The 12,536-nt window shown below is 45.7% G+C and overlaps 1 protein-coding gene across 1 annotated transcript in view; it reads right to left on the bottom strand.

Annotated features, from left to right (window-relative positions):
* LOC311230995 (protein FAM3C) overlaps positions 1-4,364 on the bottom strand; it is a 29,594-nt gene extending 25,230 nt beyond the window's left edge. Inside the window, exon 1 of the mRNA XM_084317461.1 lies at positions 4,192-4,364. The gene's annotated coding sequence lies outside the window, so the exon portion shown is untranslated. The remainder of the gene's footprint in view (positions 1-4,191) is intronic.
* Positions 4,365-12,536: the final 8,172 nt, after the last annotated feature.

Genomic DNA, 12,536 nt, shown 5'->3' with positions numbered 1-12,536 from the left:
ACAGTAAAAAATTGTGGTGCAAAACCAAATAACTGTTGGGTCTTTATTCTATTAACATTAATACATATTGCAGGTGTTTGTTTAATCACAAAGAAATAATGTCAACCACACAGGAGGAATAATGGAACAATTGAACCCGTCAGACAGAGCCATATAAATCTTTTTTCTTTAACATCCCATTTAAGTGTACAAAGCATTAGGAAACCCCTCCTAATACAGCCTAATCCTAAAATAATCCCACACTGAGCTATAATACTGTCCTGTATGAGATGGACTAGAATGAAATATACAATTAGGAAAACCACTATGCACTAAGGATGTGTGAGAATAATCGGTTTATATCAAGAGCTTAATAATTTACTTTATCACGTGTACGTTGATTTGCCTGTCAGACATTGACATTTTTGTTGGGAGTTTGAAATAAGTTTTGCTGGAGAAAAAGAAAAGCTATTTCCTTATTTCTGAAATATTTAAAACTGCCCACAAAGCATGCCAAATCTACTGATTTCAATGCAATTGGTGTTTTACGAAATTTCGGTGGAAGGCGTACACCAATGACAGGCGTCATTACGCACCCCACCTCCTCTCACCTGGACTGCAGAACCCATACTTGGCACTGCGTCTATACCTGGATGATATACATGGATCATATTGCCCCTTCCCTCTGTGCTGCTGCCTGCCATTAATCTCCCATCACGTTAATCTCACATTAATCTCCCTTCTTTAAATGCTCTCCTTTTCCACCCCATCAAGACATTTCTCCTAAGGCCAATTCCCGAAGGTAAGTTAATTTCTATAGCCATTAATCGCTTTCTATTAAATCCCTCCGAATACAGAGGGTTTTTTGGTGTGCAAAATCCACATCTCGGTTATCTCAAGGCAAAACAAAATCTATCTCTCTATTCTCTTTGTGACTGAAGTGGACTAAACAGGTGAAATCAACAAATGATCATAGCTTTCACCTGGAGTCACGCGGTCAAGTCTATTCCACAGGGAGAGCAGGTGTTCCTAAGGTTTTTTTTTGTTTGTTTTTACTCACTATTTATAGTTGTAAAGTCAATGTGATACATCAACCCAAAGTACTCAACCACCTCTACTGTCTTTCACAAGCCTCCAACTCTCCATCTTTAGACAAATTAGGGTTGGATTTTCAAAACATTGTTCATCTGGAGACTTAAAAACAGACTTAAACGGCGGTGAGGAAGTCCGGCCTGTATGCAAAATACATATAGGAACACTGAGCAATTTATGACATCACAGTTCTGATTAAGTCCCCGTTCATTCAAAGCATACTTAATAATACTTTTCTTTAGATTATTTTTCTATGGCATTTTTGCTCTGTGAGGAACGGGACTCTCTAAAAACCCTGGCATCTCATGTATAAACAAACCCCTACCTTGACCTCGCTCACGCCACACCTTAAACGCACATTGGACGTGGTACAAAAGATACCACGTTTTTAGTGAGCCCCGAGAAGAAACACAGTGGTGAAAGAGAGATGAAAGACAAACAAAGGTCATACCTGTACGTTGGGCTAAAACCTACGATGACGCAAGGATGCCCCATTGCCCCAAATGTACATGACTCAAGAGCTCAAGGTCAGTAAACGCAACAATAATGCTCATAGATGCCCCAAATGTACAACATGACTCAGAGCTCAAGGTCAGTAACGCAACAATACGGCTCATTTCAGCACAGCCACAAGAACTAGATGCTTATGGAGCAGAAGGCGAATGGAAATTATGGTGTCAGATTCCTGATGCTTCTTCCTTTAACAGTAATCAACTTTAGACTCCAGCGGAACAATACAGCTTCATTAGACAGGACTAACTTACTTATGGGACAGAGGGTGCTGGTTTGCTAGCTGGTTTGACAGGGAGTGTGAAGGGGTTGTCCTTTTTTAATCTTGAAGACACCCGTTTGCACCTTTGAATCCTTTTAGATAAACTATGCTACATATGAACTCCAAAGCAAATATTGGTATTTGATATTGTATTCCTCATTTGCACTTTTTAATATATATATTTTTCTTAATTTAGTTTATTTTGTGGGGTATATTTGAAAACTGGTCTGAAAGAGGTGGAACAGTCAAACCAGTATGATTCGAATTTGGTAAAGTCTCTTTGGTAAAGTAGACATCGATTCATTCTAAACCGTGTAACCTGCCAATTCAAATGACACTAGACTAAACTAAGCACAGAGCACAAAATATAAAGCACAGCACATCAAGAGCAAAATATTAAATACTGAATCAAGAAAGGAGAGGAGACATGCCGAACGAGAAACAAAAGGCTTAATGCAACAAACTCCTCTACAGGACAGCAGCCCTGTCTCTGAGGTTCACTCCAGAAGATCCTGTGTCACAAAACAAGGGAAGATACAGTCAGTGTATCTAGTGTCCTCAGGAACACAGAGCAAATGCACCTGGCAATGAGTTATAAAACAAGCAACGATGAAAACTGTGACAAACATTTCAAGTTGCCATTTTCTACCCTAAATACTTATAAGACTGTACTACTGTATGCGATTGACTAGAATGAGATATGCAATTAGGAAAACCGCTACACACAGAGGATGGTTTCAGAATAATCAATAGTAATTCGTTCAGGCAATCAAGAGCTTTATAATCAACTCTGAAATGTTTCAAGTTGATTTGTCTTATTCAGACACAGGCGTTTTAGTTGGACTATTAAATATGTTTCGTTGGAGAGAATGAAAAACGACTTCCTTATTTAGGCCTATTTATAACGGCCCACAAAACACACCAAGTCTACTGTTTTCAGTCTAAAGTATAATGAACGCAGTGCTCGTGTCTCATGACACCTAGGGACGGCTAATACTATTGTGCTGTAAGTGGTATTTTCTTGTTAAAATACGTGTTAAATAGCTCTACATTCCAACAACCATCACTGATATAGTGTTTTGTCAGTAGCATGGGTCCCCCAGTCTCTCAAACTCTGCTAAAAAACTTTTTTTTCGTCCATTTAGACTAGATTAATGTTATCTCTCCTGATTGGATAAAGTGGGAACCGGATACCAGACAAAAATAAATTCTGTTTACTGCAGAGCGGAGGGACTGGGAGACCCATGTTACTGACCAACACTATCTATATCAGTGATGGCTGTCAGAGTGTAGAGATATTATTTGAACATGTAGACCAAAGAAAACACAGCACCTTTTAAACTGATAAAAGTCTACAAAAGGGAACAATGTACTATTATTCTGTAGCAACATCAGAATGACAACACTCTCTCAACACTCCCGACTAAAGAGCGGCTGACCTCGTCGGACTCCTCTCCCACTGTGTGGGGCCTCTGGTCGTCCGCCTCCTCCATCCGTCTCAGCTCAGAGTATGTGTACGTGAGCTCACTGCAAACAACGTTACGTCATACGCCAGGGGAATGAGTAGTGGTGGGACCATTTGAAATAACTGAATCACACTCACAGTAATCACATCAGCTTACTTGACTGGAAAGCAGTATTTCCTGATGATCAGCACAGCAGCGACAATCGCTGACAAAGTAACGAAGACCACGGATGCAATGACCCCAGGGTGCAGCCTTAGACCCGCCTATGACGACACAATCATTTTTAGATTGTAAAAAGGAGTTTAAAGGACCGAATCTGTACAGATGTAAACAAAAGGGTAGTCTCACCACTGACTAATCAAATTGTGGGATTTAATTGTCAGGGAAAAGGATAGAATATGCTTTATGTTTTTCAATGCTGTACAGGTTGTTTACGTTTTTAGTAGTACATCTAACATTAGCTAAAACAATGTTGAGTTAGCCTATAAAAGTTATAAAAAGCACTGTTTCCATCTAGCCCACATACTAGTATACACCCACAATCTGTATAGCCAAAATGTGCCAAATACATTAGGGATTGGACCTTTATCAGCTTCATCGTGTAGACAACTAGCCTCCACAAAAGCCACTGACAAAATAGTGGCATTTCGGTTAACAGTTCCACGCCATGCACTCGTTTAGCCGACCTGACCATTTGTCTTGTTAAGACATTTTAGAAAATGTTTATTTCTAAGATAATTATGTTTGGCCTATGCTTATTATTATGATGATTTAGCATTCCGTCTTGTAAGTTGTAACACACCATGAGAAGAATACTATAAAAATGCCTAACTTTTACGTGTAGATATCCAGCTGGGACTTTAGTTTAACTTATTAAGTTACCTGTGGAGTGGACATTTTGGTCTGGCTGACAGTCACGAGCCTATTCTCATTATCCGACAATAATGCTCACCAAACTCTTTAAAATACATCCGACTTATTCAATAAATACCAAGTATTCTGCTTTTCTGGCGCTGCAGTGACTAGGAACTATCATTGTTTACATGTAACCGACTTCCTTGTCTCACCTGTTTTGTTTTTTTGACCTCGTCACGTGCCCCCTGGTGTCGTGAATGCCACGCCCATTGCTTAAAGCAAACAGACACACTCCTAAGCAGAGCTATCTCAACGCCTCAAGAAAAATGCGGCTATAACTTTGAATTGGGTGTGTATACAGTCAAGACTCAAGACTAAGAGTATCACAAATAACCGAAAATCAAGCTTGTCTCAACATTTATGCGTTATGCAGTGATGTAGTTATCAGACAAGTAAACGGACTATTATTGAAAAGTATTTTCTGCTGATTGATTGATTGATTGATTGATTGATTGATTGATTGATTACTTTATTAACAGATTGCAGAATGGGTACAGTACAGTACAGCTCAATACATACAATTGTTAAGGGGATGCAGACCAGAGAAAGACTTTCGTCTTGTTTACATCAGGGTCCCCCATTTTCAATTCATCGTAACATATATGACATACATGACATACAGATAGACAGAACTGCTACATCTATACATTTATGACATATCAGATTTGCAATTACAGTACTGTTTGTGATACAAAAAGAGTCCAGAAAAAAAAGTATATACATTTGACGTAGAAACTGTACATTGGATTGGGTAGGTGGGGGTGGGGGGGGACTGTACATTGGAGGTGGTTGGGTGGGTGGGGGGCGGGTTGGGTAGGAGTGGGGGGGGGGGGGGGGTTGGGTAGGAGGGGTGGGTGGGCGACACTGTACAACTGTACAAACAAAACAGTACATTGGATTATTGACAAGACCATACTTGGTAATTTACTGTACATTGGAGGGGGTTGTGTTCGGACATTTACAGGGGCCAGTTTCGAGTTGCAGTCTCCCTTAGGTGTTTTTTTAGAGTGTTTTTGAAAGTGGGTAGTGATTCACATTCCTTTACAGCTTTGGGTAGGGCGTTCCACATTGATGTGGCATAATTGCGAAACGTGTTTAGTCCCTTGTTTGAGCCGAATCTGGGTTTAACATGATTTGTGGAGCTCCCTCTGGTGTTGTGATCGTGGTATTCACTGACCTTTGGGAAGTATTTTGACATGTACATGGGTACCTTGGTCGTGTAGTGTATCTTGTAGACCAGGCCCATTGCAAGTGGCTGTACTCTGTCGATCGTCTACTCTAAGCCATCCTAGGTTGTCAAAGTGGGCAGGGGTAAGGTGGGTTCTAGGAGTAAGGTCAAGCAGTAGTCTGACCAGTTTGTTTTGAGATGTTTGTAATTTTGTTTTTAGCGCCTTTGAGGTGCTTTGGTACCATGAGGTGCAAGCATAGTCGTAGTACCCTTGAATGAGTGCTCCTGCTAGAGTCTTCAGGGTATTCTTGTTTACCAGTGAGGAGATCCATTTACATTTACATTTAGATCCGGTACATTTAGATCCGGTACAAGAATCGAGTTCGTTGGTTGACTTTTTTTATTACATTGGATGCCATTTTGTCACAGGAAAGATTTGCCTCTAGGATGGAACCCAGGTAGGTAATATCTTCTTTCCTTGTGACAATATTGTCACCCACTGTAACTGAGAAGCCGTCGGTCTTGCTGAGTTTGTTATTTGAACCGAAGAGAATGGACTCTGTTTTGCCCATGTGTAATGATAGTTTGTTATCAGCGAGCCATATGCAGATTTTGCCTAGTTCTGAGCTGAGGGTTTTTTCAACCTGTAACTTGTTCTTGTCAGAGACCAGCAGGGCTGAGTCGTCCGCAAACAGGAACAAGTTGCAGTCACAAGCTGACGACATGTCATTTGCATAAATTAGGAACAGTAGCGGACCTAGTATGCTTCCTTGTGGAATTTAAGAAAGCCAAATATGGCTGCGTGCATCATCGTTTCCAATCTGTTAATAAAGTGTTCAATCAATCAATCCATGGATACAGAGTGAACAGACAAGGCTGCACAGATACTGTCCGATTTTATTATTTAACTTTTTTCCAACTCATTAACATTTTTATAAAAGAGACCAAAAAACACGAAGGGGACAATATTATTTATTCAATATGTTAAAAATAATACAAGTACAAGTAGCATCGGTTAGTTCACTTCCTCTTTGGGCAGAGATGTTTAACAGTGCATGGAACGTCGTCCAACTCTCACATTTCATAGCTAGACAGTGTGACACCTCATGTCACAAGCGCCTTGGGTCTCCTAAAAGGCGCTATATAAATTTAAGATATTATTATTATTATGTCTAAAACCATTTTTCTGTCCTGCTGATCCATGGGTAAATGCCGTCCATTTCCCCCTCTGAGACATGGCAGAACCTGACACTACAAATCTCTTTGGTAGAACTGTTGACAAATCTAGCAGTAGGCTAAAATAACCCAACTGTTGAAGTCAGAGGTTCGGTGTAGGATTGTTAGTAACTGTCTAACTGCATATATAACTGTTTCCACTAGAGGGCGCTCTAGGCGGAGCCACTCAGGAACACCACCAGGTGGCGAGTATAAATAGAGATGTCTCCTCCCATTCTTTCTCTTTCCCCCAGCCTCTCAGTGAGAGGAGAACTATAGACTGCTGCTCTGCCATGTGAATAAATAAACCACGCCAGTTAAGGCTCAAGATAGAAACCATGCCTCTTGACCACATTATTGTCGCCCTATAGCCGGATTCTGTCAACAGGTTATGGGCCCAGATAACGCCGGGGCGAAATAATAAGGGTAGCAAGCTTAGCTAAAGTATAGGCTAGGTTAGCGCCGGGAGTACCACGTGGCTAGACGCTAGGCCAACAAGAGCTAAAGCTACGCCTACCACCAACAAAGAGGATGGAAAACAAGGGAAGGGGCAAATGGCCCTCATTCAATGGAAAAGCAGAGGACTACGAGCTCTGGGAAGAGCGTATGCTATGCTGCATGCACGGTGCGGGACTGAAGGAGACGATCCTGGCAGCCCCCACGGGAGACCTGACGGCGGAAGAGCAAGCCCTGGACGACCAGCGTAACGCAGACGCGTACTGTGAGTTAGCGCCGCTGCTCGACGACACCAGCTTGGGGCTGATATTCCGCGACACTAAAGACAAAGGCAGAGAAAGCCTGGAGGTGTTGAGAGAGCATTACATCGGGCGAGGAAGACCCAGAGTCGTGGCCCTCTACATAGCACTAACGGCCCTGAGGAAGGGGCACACAGAGACTGTGACCGAATACGCCAACAGAGCAGAGCAAATCACGACGCCATTGAGGAGTGCCGGAGAAGCACCAAGCAATGGGCTAATGATGGCGATGATGATGAGAGGAGTACCGGAGCTGTACAAACCGTTCACACTCCTGGTAACACACGGTTCAACAAACATGACGCTGGGACAGTTCAAGGCTAAGTTAAGAAACTTCGAGGCCTCAGAAGATACCCACCCAGCCGCCGCGGAGGCGGGAGAGAGGGTGCTAAAGGCCCGAGCGACGCCAAGGGAGAGGACCAGGACCACGACGGAACTGGCGTGTTGGCAATGCGGAGAGAAAGGCCATCGGAGAAGCGACTGCACAAAGACTGTCTGGTGTAGCTTCTGCAAATCCACGGGGCACACAGACAGAGCGTGCATGAAGAAACACGACCAGAGCAAGCGATACGCGCATGGACAAGATGACGGCCATGGACGAGACGGCGGCCAAGGACGAGACAGAGGCCACGGACAAAATGGCGGCCATGGACAAAATGGCGGCTATGGACAAGATGGCGGCTACGGACAAGATGGCGGCTACGGACAAGATGACGGCAGCGGACACGAGGGCGGCGACGGTCGACGTGAGACGGATCGAGACGACGCCCGGAGAATAACGGGACAAGAAGACTGCGCTTTTGGGGCGTGGACGGCGTGCATCGACGGACCGGCCCAGCTGCAGCGGGCCCAGAGAAGAGGATTGATCGTGGACACAGGTGCGTCGTCCCATGTCATCAACGACAGGAGTCGGTTCAAGAACTTTGACGACACTTTCCACCCGGAGAGGCACAGCATGGAGCTGGCAGACGGGAGACGCACCTACGGATTGGCGCAAGAGAGAGGAGACGCACAGGTATGCCTCACGGACAGTAAGGGGCGCCGGCGTACAGTGACGTTAAAGAACGCTCTCTACGTACCATCGTTCCCACAAGGACTATTCTCTGTAATAGCTGCTACTGCAAGCGGTGCCAAGGTATTCTTCGATAAAGGTAAAAATGTTCTTGTAGAACCTGACGGTACACGGTTTGACATAAAGATGTACCAGAGAATATATTATCTGCAAACGGAGTGTAATGACAACGACAAGTGTAATGATAATAATGATATGTGTAGCGTGACGGCCAGTCACGATATTCAAGTCAAGTCAAGTCAAGAGTTTTATTTGTCACGGCATACGGATATACAATGAAATGCGGGTGGTCTTGCCCGCAACGATGTGCAATTGGTACAACATATAATAGAATCCAATACAAAAAATGTGTGCAATAAAATAAAATTGTGCAATAACAGGTAGCAGGTAACAATAAATTTGTGCAATAACGGGTAACAGTTCACAGTTAACAGTAGTAGTAATAGTAGTGCAATACACTGTTACTGTTGCTAATACTAATTTAAAGTGGCCTTTCCTTTTGGCAATAAGTGAGGGTGCGTGCGGCCTGAGTGTGTGCCCGCTCATGCTAAAGTGTTACAGTGGTACTCAATGTTCATTGTTCAGGACTCTGATGGCCTGGGGGAAGAAGCTGAGCCTCTCTGTCCTAGTAGCTGGGGTTTGCAGGCGTCTGCCTGACCTCAGCAGCTGGAACAGGCTGTTATTGGGGTGGTGAGGGTCTTTCATTATCCTGCAGGCTCTGGATTTGCACCTCTTGTTGTATAGAACCTGCAGGGGAGGTAGTGCAATACCTGTGGTACGCTCGGCTGAGCGCACCACTCTCTGTAGGGCCTTCTTGGCTTGTGCCGTGCTGTTTCCATACCAGGCAGTGATGTTTCCAGTCAAGATGCTCTCTACAGCTCCTGAGTAGAAGGACTGGAGTATCTTCCCCGATACTCTGAACTTCCTTAACTGTCTCAGGTGGTAGAGGCGCTGTTTCGCCTTCTTTACTACTGTGTCTATGTGTGTTGACCATGTCAGATCCTCTGAGATGTGGACCCCCAGGTACTTAAAGCTGCTCACCCTGTCCACGGTAGCCCCGTTAATCATCAGTGGTGTGTGTGTCTCCTGCTGTCCTCTCCTATAATCCATGATCAGCTCCTTGGTTTTACCAATGTTCAGGAGCAGGCTGTTGTCCTGGCACCAGCGTTCCAGTACCTCAACCTCCTCCCGGTAGGCCTTCTCGTCGTTGTCCGAGATCAGCCCCACCACCACCGTGTCGTCTGCGAACTTCACTATGGAGTTGGAGCTGAACTTGGCCACACAGTCGTGTGTGTAGAGTGAGTACAGCAGGGGGCTTAGAACACAGCCCTGGGGGGACCCGATGCTCAGGGTGATGGTGTTGGAGGTCTGCCCCCCCACCCTGACCGCCTGGGGTCTTTCACTCAGAAAGTCCAGTACCCAGGCGCTCAGGGCGGAGCTCAGACCCAGCTCGATCAGCTTGTTCACCAGTCTGGTGGGGACTATGGTGTTGAACGCTGAGCTGTAGACAATAAACAACAGTCTCACATAGCCCCCCTTCTGACGGTCAAGGTGGGAGAGGGTGCTGTGCAGTACCTGGGAGACCGCGTCGTCAGTGGACCTGTTTGTCCTGTATGCAAATTGCATAGGGTCCATATCACTGGGGAGGGAGGCACAAATGTGGTCCTTGACCAGCCTCTCAAAACATTTCATGACCACAGAGGTGAGTGCCACCGGTCTGTAGTCATTTGGACATGTTGGGGAGGGTTTCTTCGGTACAGGGATGATGGTAGACATCTTGAAGCAGGCAGGGACCACCGACTCCGCCAGGGATTGATTAAATATGGCGGTGAACACCGGGGCAAGCTGGTTCGCACAGGACTTAAGTATGCGTCCTGTTATACCATCTGGGCCAGCAGCCTTCCTGGTGTTCACCTGCATAAATGCTCTTCTCACACTGTGTACCGTCAATGAGAGAGCGTCCCCCCCCCCCCCCCGCGCGGATGCCCCCCCCCTCCACAACAGCCGGCGCACCAGTGACGTCACTAGCCCTTGGGCTAGCAGTGCCACTGTTTGTACCAAACCGCGCATAGAAGGTGTTGAGCTGGTCCGCAAGGGAGGCGTTGTCGCTCCCCATTGAGGGGGCGCTGACTTTGTAGTCAGTTATAGCCCTCAGTCCCTGCCATAAGCCTCTTGTGTCATTCTGTGCCATTTGTGCCTCCATCTTGTCGGCATACGTCCTCTTAGCAAGTTTGACAGCCTTGCGCAGAGTGTAGACTGTTGTCTTGTACTCTTCCATGTTTCCTGACTCTCTGCCCCGGTTATAAGCAGTGGTGCGAGAGTTCAGGGCTGCTCTGATGGTACTGTCCATCCATGGTTTCTGGTTTGGGAACACCCTCGCCTTCTTTGTGGGGACAATACTATCAGCCAGTGTTGTTATGAATGACACTACAGCGTCTGTGAAATCGCTGACGTCACTGTTACTCCTCCTGAACATTCCCCAGTCGGCGTCATCTAGTGCGTCCTGAAACGTGGCCTCTGATTGGTCGTCCCATTTTTTTACCTCACGTGACACGACGGCGTCACGTGATCTCTGTTTATACACTGGGACCAAAAAGATGGCGGCATGATCCAACGTGTTTGTTGCTCCCGCTAATGGTGGAGCCGGTACAGCCTTGTATCCGGCTCTGAACGGGGTGTAGCAGTGGTCGAGTGTATTTCCTCCCCTTGTGGAGCAGACGATGTGCTGGAAGAAAGACGGCATGACTTTCTTCAGATTCGCCTGATTGAAGTCCCCGGCTACGATCATGGCTGCGTCCGGATGCTTGATCTGGTGCGCGTTCAGATGGTCGTGTAGTTCCCCTAGCGCCCTGCCGACGTTCGCCTGGGGGTGGATGTACACTGCAGTCATGATCACTGCACTGAATTCGCGCGGAAGATGGAACAGACAACATTGGATCGTGAGGTGTTCCATGTCGGGAGAGCATGAACGGGAGAGTATCTTCACTTCCCCGGGGCTAGTCCAGCCGTTGTTGGTCATAAGGCATAGCCCCCCGCCGATGCTCTTCCCGGAGGCTTCTGTACGATCCGCTCTGAAGATGGTGAAGGAGTCGGAGGGAGAGATGCTGTGATCGGGAGTCACTGGTTTCAGCCAGGTCTCGGTGAAGCACAGGATATTGCATTCCCTCATCTCTCGCTGGAATCGGACCCGCGCACGTAAATCATCCATCTTACTCTCTAGCGAACGGGCATTCGCTAGGAAGATAGATGGAATAGCCGGACGGTAAGCAGATTTCCTTAATCTTAATCTGATCCCGCTCCTCTTCCCCCTGTGTTTCTTCTTTGTCTTGCGTCCGTCTTTGTCTGCCACGTTGTCTTTGTCCCGCCTGATCTCCGTTGGCCATTCTTGGCATGATAAAGTGTCTCTAAACTCCCCTTTGAGTCCGGAGTTTAGGTCAATAAGTGACTGGCGGTCGTATGACATCCCCGCCAGTGATGCTTCGATAAAAAAAGTAGTAAAAACAAACATAATAACTATAAATGTGCACATTCGTTGCTGAGCAAAACCCATGGCGACTGACTCGATTATGGGTCATTGTAATTACGAGGATTTACTGAAACTGCAAGTAGTGACAGAAGGCATGCACATTGAAGGTGAAAAGCGTAGACCTGACAAAAATTTTGCAGTGTGCAAAACGGGAAAGTTTACTCAACCGAGATACAGAAATCCCACAGAAAAAGTAAGGGTACCACTTGCATTAGTTGACACGGACCTAGCCGGCCCAGTAAGCAACGAGTCCATAGGAGGCTTTAGATATGTAGTCTTTTACAGATGTGTGCACAGGGGCAGTATTTGTTTACTTTCTCAAAGCAAAGAGTGACACACTCCAGGCCACGGAGAAATTCCTGACAGACGTAGCCCCTTATGGTAACGTAGGATGCTTGAGGTCCGACAATGAAACCGAGTTCACAAACAGAGAGTTCCAATCACTGTTTTTTTTTTTTTTATCCACTTTTTCTCCCATTTTTCTATATTTTCTCCCATCACAATTTCGTATCATCCAATTCAACCCTCCCCTGTCACGAACGCTGTTTCTTGCCTCCCACAAGCCGGCTGCAATGT

This window comes from Notolepis coatsorum (assembly GCF_963971535.1).
Source record: "Notolepis coatsorum genome assembly, chromosome: 6".
NCBI lineage: Eukaryota > Metazoa > Chordata > Actinopteri > Aulopiformes > Paralepididae > Notolepis > Notolepis coatsorum.
Note: the sequence above shows the minus strand (reverse complement) of the source record. Positions and strands in the feature narration are given on the sequence as shown.